Source organism: Lacerta agilis, chromosome 1 (genome assembly GCF_009819535.1).
Source record: "Lacerta agilis isolate rLacAgi1 chromosome 1, rLacAgi1.pri, whole genome shotgun sequence".
NCBI lineage: Eukaryota > Metazoa > Chordata > Lepidosauria > Squamata > Lacertidae > Lacerta > Lacerta agilis.
Window position 1 is genome coordinate 50481772 of NC_046312.1, and position 21976 is coordinate 50503747.

Consider the following 21976-nt stretch of genomic DNA (forward strand, 5'->3'; position numbering starts at 1 on the left):
GCTGATTGACCAGAAACATCTCAGCAGTGGGGAAGAAGGGGCATGCATTATAGCTATTGTAAATAAGCATTTTGGTGGTGCCTGCAAGTTCTGGTGCAGCTTAATTAAGATTTTGGTTATTTTTAATGCAATATTTAAGATAATGTAATAAGTTGCCTAGTGTCCCCTCCTTTCTGATTAATTATCTCCTATGGGCCTTTCACCAAGAGATGGGACATTTTAACTTTGCACTACCCATATTTAATAGCAAAGAAAGGGAAAAGGATAACTTTCTGAAAAATAATTCAGCTCTGCTTTCCAGACAAACACTTGTGCTACGGCAGCTGTCATAGAAGCTTCGTCATGCCAGACTCCAAAATACTGGCACTCTCTTTTCCAACCTGTCTAAATCTGATATTTCACTTTATCGTACGTTAGATAAAGCTCTTTTTAAGAAAGAAAGATCTCTGTGGGAGAGATGCTTTACTAAAACATTGTAGCAGAATATGCTCCCTTTTAAAGCATATTGGCAGATACAGCCTCATTAAAGTTGAGGCAGGCGGATTGCTGACACAAATGTGATGCGAAACTACAACCTGTGTGCACTAAGTGTTTTATTGACATGTGAAGAAACACTCTCTGCCCTAACAAACTTGTTATAAAAGCACATTGGTGATTTTGCTTTTGAGTCTACGGTTTATTCCGCAGACACATTCTCACCAACAATTAGGCAAGATCAGGGCTTCAGGGAGTGATCAATCCAGTGGAGGACAGTTAACTTTATCACAGCCATTACCCTTCACAGAATGGATGCTATTGGAAGCCCTTTTTGTCAGTCAAGAGGACAGACCGCCCAAAAACTAAGGCTGCCCCACCCTGGAAACACCGAAGAAGGCATATCTAGCCATTATGGCAGGTGCTTTTATCCCAGCCAGGTTAGACTACTGCAGTGTGATATATAAATGGGGCCAGGGCAGTCTTTTGATACTGTTTAGAAACTTCAGTTGATTCAAAGAACTGTTGTCAGACTGTTGATGGGGAGCTGTTACTTAGATCACATAACTGTGTTGCTATTTAATCTGCAATGTCTTCTGGTGGGTTGGTAATCTTTAAAGCCACTAAATGACTAGAGGAAATTCACCAAGTTATAAATCAGAGTACGAGTGGGTGTGATACACAGAGTGCTTTTTTTGAGGGAGGGTACACCAGCACCTTTTTTTTTTTTTTTTGGCCCATAGCCTCCCTGCTTTGCTTGCCCTCCCCAGTGCCACAGTCCCTTCTTCTTGTGCTGAGAGAGGGCATGGCTCTCCAGCCCTTTCAGAGCATTTCAGCCCCATTCCCTTAGCTGGGGAAATGCTTCCTGGGCTTGTGGGATGAGGCACGAGGCTCTGTAAGATCCTGGAGTCCTGCTGCCTCCTTTCCTGAGCATGTGCAGAGTGCCTTCCCCTTTTGCCTGCTTGGTTCTCCCTCCTCCGGCATTTCTGGGCAGTGAGTACTGGCACCTTTTTTTCTAGGAAAAAAAGCACTGGATGCACATATATCAGAAAACTGGTTCCCAAACTAAAATGTGAATCAATAAAAACAAAAATAATTAGGTGTGTTTTCTGGAGAGAATGTTTATTGGGTTCTTCTCCAGTATTATCTCTCTACTGGGAGCGGAACTAGCAAGGGTAAAATCAGTTCAGCCCTGGCTTGCTCGAATTTCACACAGTGCAGCTAGTTCCGCTCCCAGGAAAATCAGACGATTACTATGTCAGGTTCCTATTGGAAGACCCGACAAATGCCAGAACATTAGCAGTGACGAAGTTTCTATCGGTGGTTGCAAGAACCAATGGTCCCTACTTTAAGTCTGAACAAAATGCTTATGTAACCTGAAGGCAGGATGTCCTAATTGGGTATTGCTTTGTAACCAATTGATGGGTCTATAGACCATAATAAAGATTGTATTGTATCTCTCTACTGACAGTAGCTACCATTGTGCAAAAGGAATGAGGATAAAGATCAGGCTGTGATAATAAATTACTCCTGGTACCAGGCAACAAAGCTGCCATATTATTTCCTTAAATACGTAAATCTCTGCTACCACAACTTCTCTGATTCAGAGTCTTATGCCCCTATAGTTAAAACACTTCATCTGATCTACAAGTTCAATTTGTGAATAGTCATTTGTTGTGTACCTACAACCCTCTTTAATCTAAATCTAAATTTGCTAAATGAGCCCATTATAAAAAAGCAAGGAAGTTTCTTCCAATGAAGGAGCCAGATAAAAATCAGTAAAAATCTGATTATTTTATGCACTGAATGGTTGCTGTCATCTGCAACTGCAAGCCCCATGAAGTGGAAAGAGTGTTTTCATATCTAAGTGGAAAACATTATGCTTTAAATATTCAGCATCTCTCCCTTGCATTGTTCTGACAGTATCTCAGACTAAGGGCGATTCTCAGGCTGTGGTCTGGTGCCAGATTGACCGCACTCATGAGCAAGCTTGCTTTCCAGCAATTAAGGTGGCTGCTGGCAGGAGCAGGAGCCTCAGAAATGGCATCTGAAATAAAAAGGCTTAATGCAAGGGAGACCACTGTCTGGGTTTCAAGGCAAAGAAAAGTGTTCCTCCTCACAGGAATCATTCAAATATGGCACAGAGTAGCAAGGGCACTCATTTGTCTTGAAGAGCTGGGAGGAAGGGGGGGGGGGAGGGATAATAATTGCTGAATAAAAGGAAACCCCAAGCTTACAAGCTACATCAGGTGGGTTTTATGCTCCTGCCTGCAGGTGCATTTCACTTAAATCACCCACAGATAGTTCTTGCATACATTGCTGGAGGGGGAGGGGGCAGAGCAAGGCACACCGTATCCAAGCAACAGCTGTGCTGAATGCCTTGCAAAGTATTTTCAATACCCTTTAGGATGAGCTGGAGTAGTCTTTCTGCAGTTCTGAAGGAAGGGAGATGTTTGCAGATAGCACAGAAATAAAGTGAACCCTGCAGCACTTCTGGAACAAACTCTGCTTTCCCAACCAAAAATCACTAAAGATTCCACAGTTGTTGTTGTTGCTGTTGTACAGCATCATTTACATACATACATATAAAATACTCAAGATGAACCTGCACAAGTGTGGTAGACAACTGGAAAGTTCTAAGTTACTAAAAAAAAACTGGTAGATAACATTTTTCCACTGGTTTTGTCATGGGTTGATTTCCCCCCCCCCCCAATTCCCCTGAACCCTGTAAAAATAAACCTTTAAAAATGCAAATATATAAAGATGCTTCTTTGTAAAACAAACAAATACCACACACATATATTATCAATACACGCAAACACGCATTAAAAGAAATGATTGCTTCTTCAGATTACTATGCAAAAAGGGCAAAAAAGCCATTGCTACCTTATGCAGTTTTCTTTGCAGCATACAACAGCCTTCTACACATTTGCTGTATTTCCTCTACCTATAGTAACCCATTTCCATGTGCAGCTTGCTATTGCTGGATTACATTGCCCATCTTCAAAGGAACAATATTAATTCTTTAGGTGTACAGTGGTACCTCGCAAGACGAAATTAATTCGTTCCGCAAGACTTTTCGTCTTGCGGAAATTTCGTCTTGCGAGGCACCGTTTCCCATAGGAACGCATTAAAATTTAATTAATGCGTTCCTATGGGGAAAAAGTCAGGGAGCGCCGGTCGGAAGGGGCGCCGAACTGTTCGCCCGCTGCAGCTTTAAAATGCGCCGTAGCTAAAAAGGCTTACCTTTTGGCTCCGGTGGTGGTGGGGGTGTTTTCTGCGTCGTGTCCGCCATTTTGGATCGACTCAGACATGCGCAGTCGATCCAAAATGGCGGGCGCGACGCGGAAAACACCCCCCCACACACCGGAGCCAAAAGGTAAGTCTTTTTAGCTGCGGCGCGACGCCGCGTTTTAAAGCTGCAGCGCTCGCTGGAGCCTTAAAACGCAGTGCCGTGCCGGTCGGGAGGGCTTACCTTTTGGCTCCGGTGTGTGTGTGGGGGTGTTTTCCGCGTTGCGCCCGCCATTTTGGATCGACTGCGCATGTCTGAGTCGATCCAAAATGGCGGGCGCGATGCAGAAAACACCCCCCCCACCGGAGCCAAAAGGTAAGCCTTTTTAGCTGCGGCGCGACGCCGCGTTTTAAAGCTGCAGCGCTCGCTGGAGCCTTAAAACGCGGCGCCGTGCCGGTCGGGAGGGCTTACCTTTTGGCTCCGTTGTGTGTGGGGGTGTTTTCCGCGTCGCGCCCGCCATTTTGGATCGACTGCGCATGTCTGAGTCGATCCAAAATGGCGGACGCGACGCGGAAAACACCCCCCCCCCACCGGAGCCAAAAGGTAAGCCTTTTTAGCTATGGCGCGATGCCGCGTTTTAAAGCTGCAGCGCTCGCTGCAGCCTTAAAACGCGGCTCCGGCAGCTCACAGTGGTACCTCGCCAGACGAATTCGTCTTGCGAAAAACAGCCATAGACGAATTCGTCTCACGAGTCAACTAAAAACTCGCAAAACCCTTTCGTTTTGCGAGTTTTTCGTTGTGCGAGGCATTCGTCTTGCGGGGTACCACTGTATCTATAGAAAAATGTTGGCTTCCAGCAGGGGCGTACCCAGGATCAAAACTGGGGGGGGGGGCAAGCCATGGTCGCTCAGGTTGTGACATATCAGCACGGAAAGGCGAATGAAACCAAAATTTTAGGAAAATTATATATAATTATAGCAGTGCTTTATTACTGTAGTTATAACAATTATTTGCTTGATTATTTATTTTTATTCTAGTTACATGTCTTATACCAGGGGTGGCCAACTCCCAAGAGACTGTGATCTACTTTTACTTTCAGCAGTGATCTACCTCTGTTTTTTGGGGTTCAGCTCAAAGTTGTTGACCTTTTTTGGGGATGAAGAATGCCCCGTTTTTTAGGGGTTCAGTTCGTTTTTAGATTACTGACCATATTGTGTAAACAGCAAACAAAAACAGCTTCAAAAAACAGAAAAACTTTTTCCCCCAAACAGAAAGCCCCCAAATGGCTGAAAAACTCAGTTTCCTAGGATCCTCAGCCATCGCAACTCACCATGCAAGGGAACTGTTTCCAAAGCTCCTTTGCAACGATCAGCCGGCGCAACACACACACACACACATGCAGTGGCCGACTGCCAGTCGGCAGAGCTCAATTGTTATTTAGATCTTGGGAGGGGGAGAAAGACCGGTAGTTGAGCTTTTTAGGAGAGCTTTTTCCATTTAAGGCTGCCGATAACCATTTAATTATTATTATTATTTGCTTCTAGGGGGGGCAGGTGCCCCCTCTTGCCCCCCCTTGGGTACGCCCATGGCTTCCAGGAAATGATTTACTTCTCAAAAATGTATTGTCATTAAAAAAAAAATCAGTTCAAACCGACGGCACAAATCTCTTATTTTCATTCTGTTTCAATATAAGGCTTCATTTTGATTTTCTAAATTAAAACACATATGCACATCACTTTCTCTGTTTTGTCTTCAAAGGAATCAACCAAACTCTTCACTTCGACACATCTGAATGCAAATATACTTTTGGGATATTCTGTTTCATGAAATGTTTGGTACTTCTCTGAAATCCAAATTATAAGAAGACTATCTTTGACAATTCTACATTTTTCTTGAGCTAGCTGTTCCCTTATCCATTTCTGATGAATAAAACAAGCCTGTTTATCAATTTGACAACCCGTACTTACATTAAACAGCATTTTATAGATAGCCCTGCTTTCTCAATATTGTTCTGCCTCTTATACTATTCACGTGCATTGGAACTTCCTTTATGTCACTAAATGATTACCACTCATTTGCAATGGATTCACCATTGGACATACGGTAGAATCATAGAGTTGGAAGAGACCACATGGGCCTTCCAGTCCAACCCCCTGTCAAGCAGGAAACACCATCAAAGCATTCCTGACAGATGGCTGTCAAGCCTCCACTTAAAGACCTCCAAAGAAGGAGACTCCACCACAATCCTTGGTAGCAAATTCCACTGCCAAACAGCTCTCACTGTCAGAAAGTTCTTCTTAATGTTTAGGTGGAATCTTTTTTCTTGTAGTTTGAATCCATTGCTCCGTGTCCGCTTCTCTGGAGCAGCAGAAAACAACCTTTCTCCCTCCTCTATATGACATCCTTTTATATATTTGAACATGGCTATCATATCACCCCTTAACCTTCTCTTCTCCAGGCTAAGCATACCCAGCTCCCTAAGCTGTTCCTCATAAGGCATTGTTTCCAGGCCTTTGACCATTTTGGTTGCCCTCTTCTGGACACGTTCCAGCTTGTCAGTATCCTTCTTGAACTGTGGTGCCCAGAACTGGACACAGTATTCCAGGTGAGGTCTGACCAGAGCAGAATATAGTGGTACTATTACCTCCCTTGATCTAGACGCTATACTCCTATTGATGCAGCCCAGAATTGCATTGGCTTTATAATATGTAATATGTACTCATTGCCAGTATAATATGTGCACTTGAACAGTGTAATATGTGCACTTGAACAAATTTCATTACTTGAAAATTTGCCCGTTTCAAGAACTTTAAGGGATTATACTGGAGAAGAAAGCTCTAGAGGATATAGTTGCTTCTGTCCTTCAACACAAATATAACTTAGAAGTAGTGACCTTCATACCCATTTCCCCAACAAGAAGGGATTATCTGAAAGCTATCATGCATTTTAGCATGCAGGTAAGAGGACGAGTAGAGCAACAATTTAACTGAACAGACGAAGAGCAAAACATTACTGCTGGAGTTAATGTAAAGGCAGGTCACTGTTTGACAAAGCAGGTGTCAATGTAGCCTTAGGCCTTGAAAGTAAGTAGAAATGAGAGTACAGAAAAGTCAATTTTTAACAGGCTATTCAAAATAACTTCCCTTGGTTGTTTTTTTTTCTTCTAAATCATAGTTCAAGTGGTAGAGCACCTACTTTTCTGTGCAGTGTCCCAGATGCAATCATTATCATTTCCAGGTTTTATTTCCTCAGTAAAAAGGATCAGATGATAGAAAAGTTCTCTAAGGGCTCATCCACACTTCTGCTTGTCACAGGCATTCTATACATTGGTCCGAGTTGTTTTCCATTTGCCCACTGCTCCCCCCAGGAAAACCCATGGTTTATAACTGAATCAGAAGAAACGTCAATCCAGTTAACAATCTGGTCACACCATCTTGGACCTCCTGACGTTTCTGAACATCTTCCAAAGGCTGGCCCATATAGAACGCATTGCAGTAATTCAAACAGTGGCAAGTCCTGCTGAGCTGAATGGAACTTATTTCTAAGTGAATGGATACAGATGGCAACATAAGTGTAATACTTGCTATTTTCACAAAACATTTTAAGAGTTGAGACTTGCAACATCTGAGAGCATGAAAAATAATTCCTGCAATGTTCTTAAAACAACAGTGGCACTGTCTTTATTTTCAGAATAATCCACAACTCCATTGTTCTAGAATATAGAATTAAATGTATTTGGGGAGCACTCATGTGACCATTTTTTCATACGAATGGATTTCCTCATTATCCCAGTCCTAATTGTTGAACATGTGGCCACATTCAGAAATCTGTCCCCAAACAATCCCACATGGACACATGTTGAAGCACTAAGAGCAATATGCTAACACTTAGTAGCAACATGGTATGTATTTTATAGGAGAAGGAATGCAAGTGTCTCTGGTTTTGAACAAGTTGGGGCATCTACAAGCTCCGTTTGAAACCCCTTCTGTGGCAGAAATTACACATGGTGATCTACATAAACCCCACTAATATACACACTTGGAATCAATTATAGATGAAAGCTATTTTTTAATCATTTCATTATTGTTTCCTCGTGCAAAGAAATATGCATAGATGTTGTGACAAATGGAACCCCCCCACACACACTCTATTCAAGAACAAGGTATAGTTAGAAATTTTTATTTTATTTCCCAATATCTCTCCACCCCTCATAAATTGTTATTTATGGAAGCTTTCTGTTCACCAATCTCCATTTCCCTCCTTGCTGCAATGTTTCTTAGTCAGAGCAATACTGTACAAGTGGGTTGGCTAACTATGTGCCAATTCCTACACCTTTCCAGCCAAACTTTGTAAATATCTAGCCAGGAAGATTGGGGTCTCCTCTTTGCTGCATTACCAGCACCAAAGTGACCTTCCTGGGGTGCAAGCCTAGACAGTGTGTATGGAGATCCTGAGATGCCCAGACGACAAGACACCCCCCCCCCCCAAATCCGGAAAGCAGGTCAATACATTTGGCACCATCCTGGCTGCAGGGATTGCCAGAAGGCAAAGCATCACCCAACCATCTTAGGGACTCCATTCTGGATTTATGTAGGGATTACTCCTTAGCCTTTGTGGGTAAGATGGGGTAGCAGGGGGGAGATAGTTATGTGCTCTCCTACTGCTTTTATAATAAAGCTTGTGTTTCCAAATAATGACCTGACCCTTTCTTTTGTCTTGTCAAGGTACCCTGCAGGGTCTAGGGACTGCGGAGTCACTTCAAGCCAAACCTTCACCTAGGGCTGATTAAAGGTAAAGGTACCCCTGATCATTAAGTCCAGTCACAGACGACTCTGGAGTTGCGGCGCTCATCTCGCTTTACTGGCCAAGGGAGCCGGCGTTTGTCCGCAGACAGCTTCCGTGTCATGTGGCCATCATGACTAAGCCGCTTCTGGCGAACCAGAGCAGCACACGGAAACAGTGTTTACTTTCCTGATGGAGCGGTACCTATTTATCTACTTGCATTTTGACATGCTTTCGAACTGCTAGGTTGGCAGGAGCAGGGACCGAGCAACGGGAGCTCACCCCATCACGGGGATTCAAACTGTCGACCTTCTGATTGGCAAGCCCTAGGCCCTGTGGTTTAGACCATGGTTGAAGAATAAAGATTATCCTTTAAAAGTATGGTGTGGATCTGCCCAAAGATAGGAAGACAACAGCTATTTTTTTCCAGCAGCCTATGTTCACAGAAAGCATGTTAATGTGTTTGGGTACATGAGAACCGATGCATCATAGGAAAACATTTGCAAAAGCTCTCCCAAACACCCTGAAGAAGTGAAACTTACAACTCCTCGCTTGAAAACAGCATTTCTTTCCACCAACTTCTCCCTATAAATCATGATAAGCTCTCCTGTTACAAATTAGATGGGAAGGGCTTATAGTATGTGTGAGTAACTTCATGCATATAACATTATATCTGCCCAGCATTCTCGGGAGATGGTATCACCAACACTGAGGGCTACTCCTATGATAAAATGTATCAGATGAAGGATAAAGGCAAAAGAAGCGAGGTAATGAATGATATCATTAAAGGAGATCTTAAAAAACAAACAAACAAAAAACTTCTACAGCCTTCAAGGTTGTTATTTTATCTCATCTGGAAAGAAAATATTGCACTCCTATCCCCAGGAAACTAAAGCCATTTAAAGAAAGAAGAGGGGAAAATTACCAGTGACAACATTTAATAAGTACTATATAAGCACATTGTGAGTGGGAGTTGAGAGTTTCTTACTGGAAGACTGGAAGCAGAACAGGAGGAACAAAACCAGCAGCAATGAAACAGTTACAGTTAGGTAGTCTGCCATAGTCAAAACAAAATAAATAAATAAATAAATAATAAATCCTTCCAGTAGCACCTTAGAGACCAACTAAGTTTGTTCTTGGTATAAGCTTTCGTGTGCATGCACACTTCTTCAGATACACTAAAACAGAAGTTGTTGTTGTTGTTGTTCAGTCGTTCAGTCGTGTCCGACTCTTCGTGACCCCATGGACCAGAGCACGCCAGGCACGCCTATCCTTCACCGCCTCCCGCAGTTTGGCCAAACTCATGTTAGTAGCTTCGAGAATACTGTCCAACCATCTCATCCTTTGTCGTCCCCTTCTCCTTGTGCCCTCCATCTTTCCCAACATCAGGGTCTTTTCCAGGGAGTCTTCTCTTCTCATGAGGTGGCCAAAGTACTGGAGCCTCAACTTCAGGATCTGTCCTTCTAGTGAGCACTCAGGGCCGATTTCCTTGAGAATGGATAGGTTTGATCTTCTTGCAGTCCATGGGACTCTCAAGAGTCTCCTCCAGCACCATAATTCAAAAGCATCAATTCTTCGGCGATCAGCCTTCTTGATGGTCCAGTTCTCACTTCCGTACATTACTACTGGGAAAACCATAGCTTTAACTATACAGACCTTTGTTGGCAAGGTGATGTCTTTGCTTTTCAAGATGCTGTCTAGGTTTGTCATTGCTTTTCTCCCAAGAAGCAGGCGTCTTCTAATTTCGTGACTGCTGTCACCATCTGCAGTGATCATGGAACCCAAGAAAGTGAAATCTCTCACTGCCTCCATTTCTTCCCCTTCTATTTGCCAGGAGGTGATGGGACCAGTGGCCATGATCTTAGTTTTTTTGATGTTGAGCTTCAGACCATATTTTGCACTTTCCTCTTTCCTCTTTAAAGGGTTCTTCAATTCCTCCTGGTTACAGAAGTAACCAGACCCTTATATATAGTGAGAGAGTGAGGAGGGGTATTACTCAGAAGGGTGGTGGGAATGGGTGATTGGCTGATGGGTGTGGAAAACCTGTTGACAGTTGTTAACGACTGCAATTAGTCTTAAAGGAAAAAGCAAGGGGTGAGATGGCTAAAGATAGCTTTGTCATGTATAATGAGATAAGAATCCAATGTCTTTGTTCAGACCAGGTCTCTCCATGGTTTTAAGTTTGGTAATGAGTTGCAATTCAGCAACTTCTCTTTCCAGTCTATGAAACAGCAGCAATGAAACAGATCTCCTTATAGTATAACCTTAGGTTGAAAATGAATTAGACTAAAGAATCACCAGGAATAAACCATCATGTAGCTCTATAAGCCAAGATGTAGCTATCATGTAGCTCTATAACCATCATGTTTCCCCATAAGCCAAGATCTCCATCACTATGTACATTAATTTCCCTCTAGGGGAAAAAAGTAAATATATAGCACTGTCAGAGGAGGAGGAAGATCTTCTTTGTAAATCAGGTATAATGAAAAAAGAGTGATTACAAATCTCTAAAGGTATTCTAATGTTAAATATCATTTCAATCCTTTACTTTCTAGAGAGGAACCAGTAAAGAATTGACTGTAATAATTACCAGCAGCTGTCCTATAAAAGGAAAATACAAGGAACAGAAATGTGATACTTGCAAAACATTTAAGTACAGTTAAGATATGGGATACCTAATAAGGTAAGAGAAGTTCTGCTGGATCAAACAAAAGGCTTATCTAGTCCAGCATTCTGTTCTCATAGCAGCTAGCCACACGCATGTTGGAGGCCCAAAGCAGGACATGAGCACAACAGCCTCTCCTGCTGTTGTTCCTCAACAATGGGTATTTGGGGGCATACAGTCGTACCTCAGGTTATGTGCGCTTCGGGTTGCTTACTTTTCGGGTTACGAACTTCCAAAACCCGGAAGTGTAACCCGCCGCACGTGCAATCCGCGCATGTGCAGAAGCAGTCTGCACGGTCTGTGCATGCGCAGAAGCAGTCTGCGCGCTTCATGCATGCACAAAGCGCATTTTGTGGGTTACGTACGTTTTGGGTTACATACAGCAACCCGGAACCAATTAAGTACGTAGCCTGAGGTATGACTGTACAAGAAGCCACGGATATTTTATCATTCATTAATTTGTTTAATCCTCTTTTAAAAGCTTTCCAAGTTGGTGGCCAGCATTGTATTTTGTGGTAGTGAATTCCATAGTTTAACTACACACTGTACTTGCATTTGTCTCTCTGGAAACTCCCACCATTTAGTTTCATTTTATGAGACCAGGTTCTAGTCTTATGAGAGAAGGGGGGGAAACTTCTTTCTCTCTTTAAGAGACACATAATCTGGAAACAAAAATAGTGGTGTTTCTTGCCAAAATGGGGGTGGACGAATGGAGCCTCCATTCCTAATGTATGCCTTTATTCCAGTTGCCTGAAGATAAAATTATCAAAAAATTTATAGTGTGTGCAGACAGGTTGGGTTTTGCTCCAGCTGGAACTACCACAATATCTCCCAATTAGCACAACACTTCCAAATGCCTTTGCATGAAACTTTGTGCTTTACTGAACCAGTTTATAAGAAAAATAGAGAAGACACTTGTTTATTATCTTTTCTGTGTTTGGACCAAGTCTCATGATGTATTCGTCTTGGCAACGGGCTCTCTTGCAATACCATGGAGCCAGTTTCTTCACCTCTTCTGACACATTCTTTCATTGCCCTACTCTATAGAGGGGAAGAGAGTTCCTTGTATAGATACAAGTGCAGAGCAACATGGGTCAAACAATAACAAAATCAAACCAAATAATAGTCTGTACAGATCACAAATCTGAACTGAGTGAGAACACAAAGCATGTACACACCAAGCAAAATAAATCCATTACAGAGGTACCCCGTGTTATGTACGTGATCCGTTCTGGGTCGTGCCATGTAACCCGGGCATACATAACACGAATGAACAAAAGAAAAAAGAAAAAAAAACCAGAAGTTTGCGAGTTTTTGCGCTTCTGAGCATGTGCGAAGTGCGCAGAACGCTTCTGCGCGCCTGTGCGTCACACGCTCTTCGTGGGGGACTTCGGGTCACAGAGGTCCGTAACTTGAACGTACGTGACAAAGAGCGTACGCAACACGAGGTATGACTGTACTACAACAAATGTGGCTCTAATAAACTACTATGTACATGACAGAAAGTAGTATCTCTTGAGTTCTGATTACCTGTGCTACCACTAAAACTTGTATTTACCGGTACCTGGTTTGGAATATAAACACCGTTTTCCAGTGGGCTTGAAAACTAAGTATAAATCCCAGAGATCACCCTGCTGTCATTCTTTTGAAGCACATTGATCAAATGTTTGTGAGGCAGCCTTAGATATATTTCATATATTATGAGATTCATGGTGTGCTTAGTTTTCCACTTCTTGATAAGGACTACAAGCTAGTCTTCAGTTGCAGGCACATAAACCAGGCACACACTAAATATCAGCCTGACCCAGTGACGTCTAATTGTGATCTTCTGATAATAATGGCTTCAGATTTTCTAATTTCCATGACATTTTGCCAACTCAGCCAGTGGACCAACAACAACTCAGTGCAAAATTACATACAAGGGGCTTCAACCCTTTACTGGCACAACACAGGTAGAAAGCACTGTGCAGCTACTATGCTTACATTGTGTCTTGGGTTGCATCTAAGTTACAAGAAGCACCTTTCCAGCTCTTCGATCCTAGCGCTGCTTTGGCAGAAAATGCATGATGTTCTCTTGTTGTTGTTGTTTAGTCGTGTCTGACTCTTCGTGACCCCACAGACCAGAGCATGCCAGGCACTCCTGTCTTCCATTGCCTCCCGCAGTTTGGTCAAACTCATGTTGGTAGCTTCGACAACACTGTCCAACCATCTCATCCTCTGTCGTCCCCTTCTCCTTGTGCCCTCAATCTTTCCCAACATCAGGGTCTTTTCCAGGGAGTCTTCTCTTCTCATGAGGTGGTCAAAGTATTGGAGCCTCAGCTTCAGGATCTGTCCTTCCAATGAGCACTCAGGGCTGATTTCCTTCAGAATGGATAGGTTTGATCTTCTTGCAGTCCACGGGACTCTCAAGAGTCTCCTCCAGCACCATAATTCAAAAGCATCAATTCTTCGACAATCAGCCTTCTTTATGGTCCAGCTCTCACTTCCATACATCACTTACTTACTCCAAATTTCTAGCGAAGTAAAATGGCAAAACATGCCATCTAATTATCCCTAATGACCAAAGCTCAAATCTTCTTAGCATTAGGGCAACCACCAAATCACAGTTCTGGTGACCTGGAATTGTTGGATTTGCGAAGCTTTAGTCCTACTGGTATCCATTATTTATATATTTCTTGTTGGTTTCATAAAATGCATACACCACATGATTGCAAAAATAAAAACAAAACATCAAAGCAGTTCACAAAAGATAAAACAGTAACATCGGGGGGAGGGGATATACATGCAACCCTAATTTAAAATGTACAGAATTTAAAATACCGGTACTAAAACAGATTCAAATTACCTGAACTTTCTAAGCATCTGGGTAGGTTTGTCTAAACAGGAATGCTTTTAGCAGGCTCCAGAAAAGAGTACAGTGAAGGCGCCTACATGATCTCAATAGGCAGGGAGTTCCAAAGTGCAGGTACTGCCACACTAAATTATTTGCAGATGTGGAACATGTGCTATGTGGCAGCTGGAGCAGTGCCATTTCCACTGATCAAAGAGGCCGAGTGAGTACATGTAGGGTAAGATGATGTCATAGGTAAACTCGTCCCAAGTTGTTAATGGTTTTATATACTAACACCTTGAACCTAGTCCGGTAGCAAATCAGCAAACCACTGCAGATTTAAAGAGTTAAATCTTGAATTTAAGCACTCTTTTCTCTGAGAATCAATCTTCCCATATCTCAGACACAAGCCTCATTTTGATACATACAAAACCCCGCCTCTGCAATCTCCTGCAGAATCACTAAAGTGAAAGAGCGACAGTAAATCTTAAGATGTAATTGAGACAAAATCACCTCTCCCACTTGGGGTGTTTAAAACTCACAAAAGAACAAGACAGCAGCCTGTGCAGCAATCAAAATAAGGAATCCAATGCCTTTATTATCTCCTCTGAGCGACATCAGCTCTATAGCTTGCCCCAGGAATCTACACCTTGATGAAAGGCTGCTCTACTCTCCCCATCTGTCATTTTGTGCAAGCCTATTTTCACTTGTCAAAGTAATTTGTACAGGAGATAATCATATATAGCAGGAGTTTATTAATGATTCCATGTTGGAAACATTATCTTTTACTGATAAGCATCTTCCTAGCTGTAAATTGTATCACCTCCCTATATTTCTTTAAAAAAAAGAAAAATACATGACAAGAAGGGCATGCCCAGAATCTCCTTTGAACAAGCAATGGTGTGGCAACAGAGGAGGCTGGCTGAGATGGACAAAGAGGAAGAAGCTCTTTGTTAAAACTTGTAACCAACAGCAAAAGCGGCATGCCTATGGGCTCGCCCACACTTCCACTTGTTCAGTGCCTAGAAAGCATGCTCTGAGCACTTTTCCGCTTCTCCCATGCTTTTAAGGCATGGGTCTAAGCACTTTTGTCTTTGCCCTACTCCTTCCCCTGGAAAACTCGCTCCACATTGATGCTTGCTCAAATTCATCAGTAAAGATTGGGTTTTCCCAGAGGAAAGTGGCAGGATAAACAGAAGTCTGGATGTGCCCTCTATTAGTACTACCAGCAGCACATTCCTTCATCAGCACCATAAACGTAACATTAATATATCTGGTTTCAAAATTATCTAGAGTAGGTGGTCTATCTAATGCACTTATAACTGAGTGGAAGTGGAGGTGGATTTTTAGCAACAGCCAATGTCACTTCTGAAAGCATCTGGGAAATGTTATAATCACCCCCAAACACCCATTCCAAAAAAGGGGGGTGGGAAGTATGGCGAAAGAGAGCAGTCCTAGGTAAGTCCCCATACTCTGTCATCTGTGTCCATCTGGGCTTTGCGCCCTAGGCTGGATTTAGACACATCAAAGAAGCGTTTCTGTTAAATGTGTTGCAAACTTTGTATGAGAAACTGGGTTAGCAGAAACGGAAGTCCACAGCGCCATGTGGTGTCACAGTGTTAGAATGCATAAACAACAAATATAAAGGCTTTTTCTTTGCAAATGTAGCTGAGTCCCTAGTCTAGCCAAACCTCTCATCCGGGTGCCATTGGCCATTTTATCTTAACATGCAAACCTTTTATCCCCAACTTGATTTAGGAGTGTAGCTTTTTACATTGTTCCATGCCTTTACAACATACAGTAGCTTGAACACAAACTGAAATCCGTCACAAGCGGAACATGAGTTAGCAACGTGATGTGGCTGCAAAAAAAGGCTAATACAATTTTCAGCTAATATGTTAATAGAACCATAGTTTCGAAGTCATGGGAATTATTATTTCCACATTATCCTGTGCCAGTGATGACACATCTAGAGCAGCATTCAGTTCTGCTTGGAAAATATTTAGAGGAGTGCAACGAAAATGGTTAGCTGTATGAAAAACAAGTCCAATCGAAAAAAGTTGATGGAACTGGGTATATATACACCCTGGAGAAGAGGAGGATGGATATTATAGCCTTCTGAAATATCTGATAGGTTGTTACTTAGAAAAGGGCAAATAACTGTTCACTGCTATCCAAGACACCAGGACTGGATTTAATCTAGCTAGGGCTTAAGTCCCAAGAGGGTAGATATCAGTTGAACATTTGGAGAAACTCACTAAGAGCAGTTGAATAATGGAACCAATTAACTAGAAGGGTGGACACTCGCTGGAGGTGTTCAAGCAGAAGATAGGCAGCTATTTATTGGGAATGTTCAAGTCCTGGGTACCCTATATCAAGCAGGGAATTGGTCCAGATTATGCAAGACCCCTTCCAATTCTATGATGCCACAATTGTGCTTTTTCTATATGGTGGGAACATGGGATGCTAAACATTTACTGAACTAAACACGGTGACTGTGACAGTGATAATAAGAGGAGGTCACACCTCATGAAATAACAGATAAGTGTCTGGATAGACTGGGAATTACACACTTAGTATATGGTTTGCACAAAGCATATGTTTGTGAGGCTTGGATAAAACAGCAAACTATGGTTTGCTGAAAACACAGAACAGAAATTCCTGTTCTCAGTGTGTAAGGAGAAAAAAGGAGGGGGAAGGTGAGAAGCAAGTGCACCAGCCTGAAGCTCGCTCTCATAAGCACCAGTTTTTGATTTGGTATTCTCTCTGCATAGCCTCAGACTACACATTTTAGGTTTAGTCCCATATAACTAGGTAATTTTTTTTAGTGAAGGATTTCTTTACAGCTAACTATTAATATCTGCATGCTGGGTTTAAAACAAAAACAAAACACACACACCAATGAAAGGGATATTTCCCCCCCACCAGCTACTGCCTCAACAGCCCTCTCCATGACCACCACTTTGAATCTAAAAGTCCTTGGCCTCCATTGATTTATCTATCTCCTTTTCCGACACCCTAAGTCCTTCTCCACCTTTCAAATTGCTTATTTCAGGCTAGACAAGCAACTGTGGTTAAAATGTCACTGACTTTAATGATTTCAACGCTGTGTTCAAACACTTCAGCAGCCTGGCTTCAAAGGGAAGGGAAGTGGCAGAAAGACGCAGGATGGGCCGATTCATACTGGTGGAGCAAGACCCCCTCATATCCAAGTAAGATGGTACAGAATGTTGAAGCAATTAGGCAGCTGGCATTGGCATCAGATACCAAGCTGCACCATTTAAGAGCTTCTATCTCAAATCGTAGATTAAGATAAGGAAAGGTGGGGGGTGGAGAGGACAATTTTCAGTACTTTTTTAAAAAATGGCTGGCTTCCTGTGTTTGCAAGATATTTAGTTACATCTATTTAGTTTAACACTATCCATCTTCTGGTAGCAGGGTGTGGAGGCTTGGCAGAACCACATTCTGAGGAACAGTAATGCATTTGTCTATTTTACAAATATATAGAATGCTTCAAAGCCAACACATATTTGGACATCTTTGATTCATATGCTGGACTTTTCACCACCAGAACTGAACAAGAGGCAGGCACGTTTGTGAAAAAAGATGGATCCATGCAATAACCTAGCTTATACCCACCTATTCCACCATGCCATGTATCCTGTAGCAGACAAAGCATTCTGTTTGACATGCCAGTGAATATTCCAGCATCACCAGTGCTGGGAACAGGGTTCAATACACATTTTGTTATTATGAAACACCCATCCTATCTTAATTTGCAGTCCCTAGTGGAAATGGGAGTGTGGAATCAAATATTCTCATGATTCCAATTTCAGACTCAGCAGCTTTCAGTGTGCAACTTTCAATTCATTCCAAACTGGCAGCATCCACTACTGCAGAAAATGTTGGTTGCTTCAGTATGTCAGAATGGGAGACGGGTAAAAAGAAGAAGAAATGACACACCAGGTTACTTGGTTCATCCATCCTGCTATTTGCTGATCATCTTAACACAAGCAGGAATTTAAAGATCGATCCGTACAAGATAAAAGCACAATGTCAGAAAGTTGACTGTGCGAGCCTTGTACTTGCTCTTAATAGAGAACCCGAGCCATAATGCTTTCTATTACTTAGAGCTTACTCAAGCAGGCATTCACTGATATGGCTTGGTTAATCTTTTCTATAGTCCCAGGAGGGTCTTATTTTCACTTATTAAAAGTTGCTAATTTTAACTCAACAAATGTATGTTTAATCTACTGTTACTCACTTTGCACATTTATCTACTGAGGTCATATAAAATTCATAAACCTGTGTAAGCAGTTTGCCTTCCTACAGAAGCCCATAAGAAGTTTCCAGTTTTTATATAAACCCTATGCATACCTGCTTGAAAGTGGCCACTGCACAGGATGGCGACTCAAAGTAGAATGAGAAGAATCTGTTGAGGTTCTACAGACTTTTTTTTTAAATCAGACACACAAATGGTGTTCACTATCTGGCCAACCCCTACGTATGCTACGTGAATAAGTATATAACTGCCTCTTCAAGGAATATGTTGTTTGCTGCCTTCTCTTCCATGGTAAGATATGTCAAGATGAAATTCACAACCACTGTGATGCAGATGTAACTATAAAATGTATGCCATATATTTCACCGCAAGGGAACGAGCCAAGGTTCCAATATGTATTATGCTGTCAGCTGTCCTTCAGTGGAATATTTTGTGTCATATGTAGTTACATAAAAGGAAACATTATGTCAGCTTCTAACCAGGCCCTTGCAGAGCCAGGCAGAGGCCTGGGCCAGGTAGATAATGTGGCCTTAAAAAAAAATTATTTCAAGGCTTGAACCGTATCTGCATATAAAGACTAAATGGAAAATGTTGTTGTTGTTGTTCAGTCGTGTCCGACTCTTCGTGACCCCATGGACCAGAGCACGCCAGGCACGCCTATCCTTCACTGCCTCTCACAGTTTGGCCGAACTCATGTTAGTAGCTTCGAGAACACTGTCCAGCCATCTCATCCTCTGTCGACCCCTTCTCCTTGTGCCCTCAATCTTTCCCAACATCAGGGTCTTTTCCAGGGAGTCTTCTCTTCTCATGAGGTGGCCAAAGTACTGGAGCCTCCACTTTAGGATCTGTCCTTCTAGTGAGCACTCAGGGCTGATTTCTTTAAGAATGGATAGGTTTGATCTTCTTGCAGTTCATGGGACTCTCAAGAGTCTCCTCCAGCACCATAATTCAAAAGCATCAATTCAGCCTTCTTTATGGTCCAGTTCTCACTTCCGTACATTACTACTGGGAAAACCATAGCTTTAACTATACGGACCTTTGTGGGCAAGGTGATGTCTTTGCTTTTTAAGATGCTATCTAGGTTTGTCAATACAGATATACAATAGTGCTTTTTAAAAATACACAGGGAAAATGATTATTTTAAGTGTTTACATTTGAATAATGGTGAGTGATTGTGAATATGCTGACCGAGGCCCCCTTTGGAATCAGAGGCCCGGGCCAAGTGGCCCCTATGACCCCACCCCCCACTCTGTTTGGGCCTGCTTCTAACTGTGGTTTAGAGAGGGTCAGGAGCCAGGACCAAACAGCAATCAGGATCAGAGGACTTGATCCACCCAAAGTTATTTTAGTATGTGCCCAACTCTCTCATATTTTCCAGGGTTATCAGTGACATTTCCAGACAAGCTCCTGGGCTCTTTACTGAACAAATCAGTAGGACATAATGGACCTTTCTAAACTTCTAAAGTTGCCTCATTTTTCTGTGGCTAAATGCTTCTCTTGCCAAGTTCCTTTAGCATTCACCTGAAACCAGCATATGAACAGGCACAAATATTTTTTTAACAACGTAGAAAAAGATGTGAAAACACCAGCTTTTAAAAAGCCAGCTATCACAGATAAAAATGAAAGTGACTGAGATTTTACTCTCTGCTAAAGATAAAACTGCTCCAGCGTCTCCAGTGAGAAAGCACCAGAAAATACTCTGTTTAATGTCTAGTGATATGGCTGTTCCTTCAGGCATTGTAAGTTGGGCTTGCATATTAAAAGGACTACAGTTTTAACACGGAACCGTCTATTAAAAATTCTATGCATAAGTATCTGTAGCTTCATGTAAACATCAGATTGCAGCATCTCTCTCTTTCAGATGAAAACCTAAGTGTTAATGTTTCCACACTGGGAGCAAATGCTATGTTTATCTACAGAGAGAGTTCTTTCTAGTAGCACCTTAGAGACCAACTGAGTTTGTTCCTGGTATGAGCTTTCGTGTGCATGCACACTTCTTCAGATAGTATCAGATGGTATCTGAAGAAGTGTGCATGCACACGAAAGCTCATACCAGGAACAAACTCAGTTGGTCTCTAAGGTGCTACTAGAAAGAATTTTCGATTTTGTTTTGACTATGGCAGACCAACACGGCTACCCACCTGTACAGAGAGAGTGCCCAGCAGAAAACTCCAGGGAAAAACAGGGAACAAATAATGCAGCCACCTAGTGCATGTGAATGAAGACTTCTCATGTAAATGTATCATTACCATAGGAGGAAGAAAAGCAGAGAGAGGGAGAGAAACAGTACAAATGAGAAAAAGCAGTATAGATAAATGAAGCTTTACTAATTTCCCTGGAATTTTCCACAGCATCTTCAACTCCATTGGAGCATCTTTTAGGATAGTCACAAACCACAATCCAGCAGCAACCCTACATTATCTGATCTATGTACCAAGGATTTGGGGGTCATTCGAAGTTCACAGGGTGGTTTACAATGTGGATGTGAAGGTGCAGTACAACACAGCAAGAACTGGAATCCTTCTCTCATCTTGTATTAGTTGCAATTGCAGAAATGCAGGCTTTGAAAAATCTTTCAGGTTTATCTTATTAGAATGTGGGATATCCTTTCAAAGTAAAAGAGCCAGAAATCCCCATTGTTTCATCTGCAATGCATGGCATAGGATACCATTAGGTGCTAGTAGTTTGGCTTGAATGGCTTTCATCTTTTCAAACAACTGTTAGAACAATGTAAAGTCCTGTGAACATATAAGAGGCAAAGCTTTTCTAGGGAAAGGCAGAGGACAAATACAACAAGACAGTGTAGCGCAATAGGAAGTACCACTCACCCTATACCTGACTTAGAGGTGCACTGAGTCACTTCAGAGCAAAATGCAGGGTCTAATTAAACAACAACAACAATAATAGGCACACACTCACTTGCCATTCCTTACCTTAGTTTTGTTTAGTGGGGGCTATCAGGCTTGAACAGGAGGATGCGACACCAGCAACCTATAGCAACATGTGCATTCACTGACCTGTGGGGAGTAAGTAGTAAAAGAACACATTAGAATGTCCAAAAGCCAGAAGAATATTAGGTCTTCCCAGTTCAACATCTTCCTCTTCTAGTTTGCAGAGTTTACTCAAAGTGCAGTTTGCTGGCAATGTTAAACTATGGTTTGATTAGACCAGGAAGTAACATTAAGCACAACATATAAAGGGAGAGGGAAGCGACAAAGAAAGGAAGTGAATAGTTCTTAATCCTCCAAATCATAGTTTGGAGACTGTCTGAATAAAGTAATAAGATACAACACTAGCATGCAATTCGATGAAGCCAATGCCAGGGACCCAGGAGGGTCCACCACTGTGAACTGAGTAGACCCTTTTAACTATTTTTGCCTGCACATCTCCCAGAAACAACTATCAACAAGAAAACTGTCCTTGGGAGGGGCTGAAAGCAGTGCTATTTTTCTAGAAAAAGAGGTGCCGGAACTGAGTTCCTAAGAGTTCTCCCAGAAAAAAGTCCTGCCTAAAAGGATGGTTTGTTCACTCACTCTCAGCATTGGTAGCAAGGGAAAGATGTGAAATACTCTCCCCCATAAATATTCATTTGGTGGTGGGGTGGAGGGAGGGAAAGTGAATTCAGTGACAGTGGACATTTTTCCTTTCCATTAAGAAGGAACAATGCTTTTTTATATAAAACTGCCCATAGTCTGTCACTCTTTTAACCGA

At 42.2% G+C, this 21976-nt stretch overlaps 1 protein-coding gene across 2 annotated transcripts in view; it reads right to left on the reverse strand.

Annotated features, from left to right (window-relative positions):
• The window catches only part of TSPAN18 (tetraspanin 18), a 74709-nt gene extending 53427 nt beyond the window's left edge, over window positions 1-21282 (reverse strand). The window contains exon 1 of one of the 2 annotated variants that reach the window (XM_033149426.1): window positions 21199-21282. The gene's annotated coding sequence lies outside the window, so the exon portion shown is untranslated. The remainder of the gene's footprint in view (window positions 1-21198) is intronic. The other variant, XM_033149435.1, reaches the window with a different exon arrangement.
• Window positions 21283-21976: the final 694 nt, after the last annotated feature.